Below are 4,967 nucleotides of genomic sequence, written 5' to 3' on the forward strand. Positions count from 1 at the left end.
GGCTCTATCTTGGGATGCACAGGCGGTGCAGAGAGTAGGAGCACAGCTGCAGAGAACCTTCTGAGCACCAGGCACTATTCTGAGCCCTTTTCACTGGTTCATTCATGTCATCATCACGAAAACCCAAGAGAGACGTGCTATTATGACCAGCACTTACTGGTCTACAGAGAAGGAAACTGGGGCACAGAGAGGTTGAGTAACTTGCCCGAAGTCTCACAGCAGGTGCGTTGAGAGAGTCAGATTGGAAGACAGGCACTCCCTGCCTAGGCTGCTCCTAACCTCTGGGCTCCCCTGACTACAGCCCCCAAATGAGGACATCTCTGCTGATGCTGAGTGGCTTTACTCACAGGACAGGACGTGTGGGCTGTCTCCCACAGGCAGCGCAGATGTACTGGTGCAGGCCTGGTGACAGTGAGAACATTGCATCACCCCCCGTCATCGGTGAAATGGCTGTGGAGTCATCCTAGGAACCAGATTTTCATCCCATCCTTCCCATGGGAATAAAACCTCCTGTGTATGTTCCTACGGGGAAACCAGAGAGCTGGGAAGCTGTTTTTTTTTGTTTTTTTTTTTAAAGATTTTATTTATTTATTTGACAGAGAGAAATCACAAGTAGATGGAGAGGCAGGCAGAGAGAGAGAGAGAGAAGCAGGCTCTCCGCTGAGCAGAGAGCCCGATGCGGGACTCGATCCCAGGACTCTGAGATCATGACCTGAGCCGAAGGCAGCGGCTTAACCCACTGAGCCACCCAGGCGCCCCTGGGAAGCTGTTTTTAACCCCACTGAGAGATGAGCTAATGATGCAGGAGGAAAAAATGGAGGTTAAAATAAACTCTAAGAAAAACTCGCACATGTTTGTGAGACCCTAAACTGTGCTGTCGTAAGAGGCTGGGAAACTGCCCTCTCCAAAGAAAGCAGACTTTGACCCATCTTAAGACGGCTTAGGCGCTGAAGGAATACCCCGAGGCCCTTAAAAAATGAACCCCAGGAGGGGAGATAGGTGTTCTCTCAAGTTTCAAGTCACACAGCTGTCTTGCCCCTCCCCAACCCCGGCAGCTCAAAGACCTAAAGAACTATAGCAAAGACATTTAAAAGCTAATAAATAAATACATAACAGTGTCAGAAAGAAGACAATATGTATGTGAGCCAGAAACTTGGAGGAACCCTTCAGAAACCCAAACAAATGACGGGCCTGGATCTAGAAAGGGCCAGCATGGCACAGAACACACCTAGCTATTACACCTGGCAAATCATCACCACTCAACTAGAGCAGGAAGGGGACTGTGGCCAGAGATACAACTCGGGAGTCCTTTGGATACAATACAGGCTGAAGTAAGGACCGCTGAGTAGAAGAACTCACCAGGGAGAAGGTACTCTGGGTAGAGTGAAAACAATAAGCACAAGATTACTAGAAGATGGGCAGAGGGAGCTGATTCCATTCAAAGACCAATCATTCAATTTCTTGACTATAACCCTGAACTTCACCGCATGCCCTTGCTCTGAGACCTCTAGCTCAGAATGTTGAGTCTCCCTCTCCGTTCTCCATAAGTACGGGCCTTCAAAGCCCCAAGGCGGAAATCACCAAGGGCAGGGAGCTGGGACGGAGGTCCTGGCTGAGACAGGCACCAGGAGACAGATTTAGAGCAGAGGGTCTTCTCCCATAACTGGAGCCATATCAGCCATGACTTGACAAACGCGGGCCCTACCTACTTCACAGGCAGGGAGATCAAATCGCAGCCTTGCAGAGAGGGAAGGGGAACACTGCTGGTTGCAGTTGGTGGGCTGAACACTGGCATTAGCTTTCACTCCCTCCCACTAAAATGACAGTGAAAGGGTCAAGAGAAGGTATAAACCCACGAAGATAACGAGAGGGGAAGAGGGGATTAAGCAACATCACAATCCAGGCTGGAAAGCTGACGAAACAGTGGAACCAGCTCAGCACACTAGAGAAAGGGGAATTGCATGCGGACAGGCAGAAAGCCATGAAGCAAGTAGATCGACACTTCAGAACCCCCCAGAAGCTTGAATACAGGTGGCATCCCTTCCCCTGGGAGTGGGCATGAAGGTGGGGTCAAATGGAAGAATGATTGGTCACAAGTCTGTTGAATGACCCAGCTGGTCTGAAAACGTGTGCCCACATGAAACCCAGGGTACAAATGCCTCTCTGTGGTCTTTTCCTCAAATAATACGTCATTCCTGCCTGATCACTAGAGAAACTTCAGAAAAAATCTCAGTTGAAGGATATTCTACGAAATACCTGACCAGTATTCCTCAAAATTGTCAAGATAATCAAAAACAAGGAGAGTCTGAGAACAGTTCTAGCCAAGAGAAACCTAAGGAGATATGACTGGACACAGGTAGTTTTTTTTTAATCCATGGAAACAAAAAATGCTAGACAAGGCTAGCTAGAACCCAGAATTCTTGAAGAATCTACTTGACTAACACATATAGAAGTATTTTTTGAGAGGAGTATATTGTTCAAGTGTACTCATTATAAGTACAGGTTGAGGATTTTAAAATAAAAAGATCTTTGGATGAATGTGACCAAAAAGTATAAATTTTGGTAAAATCTTACCTTAGGATGACAGAGAAATAATTCCATCATATTTTTATTAAAAGGGAGTTATTAGAAATTGGTGTAAAGTCCATACACTCTCATAGCATCACTTCTTATTTTAAAATTTAAGTCCCCAAGCACCGTAAAAAAGATAGTAGATGTTATTCTTATGGAATACGAAAACATTGGGGGGAAATGAAATTTTCTCTTTGGAATGAACTCAATATATTACGCCCCTCGAAACAATCTAACAACAAACGTAACCCCTGGATCCATTCCCTGCCTCGCTACGCAGGTTGGGGACTGTCTGTTCTCCAGCTCAGCAGAAGCCCGAGGCTTCATTTTCTGGAAGGGATAAAACGAGGATATCCAGACAGGAAGACAGCAGGCACGGATGAGAGGGGAGTATTAAAAGTGGGATTAAATGTAAGTTTACTTAATAGATGTTACAGTCTCCAGTCTTCTTCTCCCACTCTAATCTCGAAGTACCAGCAGTGAGGCATGATAGGATTCAGGCACGGACCGTGTAGACGCACCCTAAGAAAATGTCTGGCCTGATTGCCTAGAGAGAAGCCCGTAGTCCCCAAACAACACCCCCACAACACACACATGCTTACGCATGCGCACACAACATCCAATCAGATTTGGGGGCTCTTCCTTAGACAAGAAGACAGCCAAGAACCACCTATCTTTTGAAGAAAGCCTCTACTAAGAGACAAACGCAACTTGGAAGAAACAGAGGCTGTGTAGGAAGAGGAAAACGTACGAAAAATGGTCATGAATATCTACAGAGAGATGAGAAGGGCTATTGCATACATGAAACAAAAAGGTGAGCCGTAAGAAAGAACATCCAGAGAACCAAAAGGAGCCCTTAGAAAATTAAACCCATAATAAGAACAAAAGTTCAGTATGTAAAAAGAATGAATAAGGCACGCCAAAGACTAGGAGAAAATGTTTGCAATACACAGATGTGATAAAGGCTTGTATCTAAAATATACAGACTTAAAACTGAACAATAAGAAAACAAACAACCCAATTAAAAAATGGGCAAATGATCTGAACAGATTCCTCCTCAAAGAAGATAATACAGATGGCAAGTAAACATACAATTTGCTCCACATCGTATATCACTAGGAATTATAAATTAAAAATAGCGAGACACCATACATACTCATTAGAATGGCTAAAATCCAAAACACTGACAACACCAAATGCTGGTGAACATGTGGAGCAACAGGAATTCTCCTTCATTGCTGGTGGGAATGCAAAGTGGTACATCCACTTCAGAATGCGGTCTGGAAGTTTCTTGAAAAGCTAACCATAGCCTACCTTACAATCCAGCTACTTAGTGTTCACCCAAATGAGTTGAAAACCTTTGTCCACAAAAAACCCTGCACATGAATGTTTATAGCAACTGTATTCCTAATTGCCCCCAAGCTAGAAGCAACCAAGATGTTCTTCAGTAGGTGCAGTCAAAAAGTATCCAGGGACGCCTGGGTGGCTCAGTTGGTTAAGCAGCTGCCTTCGGCTCAGGTCATGATCCCAGCATCCTGGGATCGAGTCCCACATCGGGCTCCTTGCTCAGCAGGGAGCCTGCTTCTCCCTCTGCCTCTGCCTGCCATTCTGTCTGCCTCTGCCTCTGCCTGCCATTCTGTCTGCTTGTGCTCGCTCTCTCTCCCTCTGATAAATAAATAAAATCTTAAAAAAAAAAAAAGTATCCATACAAACAAGTTATTCCAAAATAGGGAAGTAAATACCAGCAGAATTATTTAAAAGAGTTGGAAGTAGTTGTTTCTGGAGAAAAATAGTGAGGACAGGGTGAAAAAGGAGTTTTTGTTGAAACAAAAGAACAATTTGCCTCTTTGACTATGTCCATGGATAACTGTAATAAAAATAAAAACAACAACAAAAAAAAAGAAAAAGAGAAAAAGAGCTGGAGAGGAAGGAAAAGTCACACAGAGACTGAGCAGCGCACTGAGCCAGGACTATTCCAGACACGTCCTTGTGCTTTTCCTCACTGATTCCCCCTGCCCCCGACCACAAACTTACCTCCCCTCCCCTGTGATGTCGGTGAGAAAAGAGGCCCACAAACATCAAGACCCTGCCTAGGGACGCACAGCCAGCAAGAGGGGCTCAATCTGTCCATCTCTCTCTTCCAACCCCTTTGGGCAGCTCTTACCAACACATTAGTTTTCTTCTGAGTTAGTTCCTCTAAGGAGCAAAGGTCTGGTCCCTTCCCCAAAGCCTTCCTCCAACCCCTGCTGAGTTGGGGACATAACACTGTCAGTGGTTTAATTCGAGCCAGATGGAAGGCTCTACTTGGCTCTTAAAGCGCGCCCTTTGAGAGTGCTGAGATTTGCAGATAAACCTTGAGATGTGAGAGGAGAACAAGAAAACAGGAGGGTGACAGC

Source organism: Mustela nigripes, chromosome 4, assembly GCF_022355385.1.
Source record: "Mustela nigripes isolate SB6536 chromosome 4, MUSNIG.SB6536, whole genome shotgun sequence".
Classification (NCBI taxonomy): Eukaryota; Metazoa; Chordata; class Mammalia; order Carnivora; family Mustelidae; genus Mustela; species Mustela nigripes.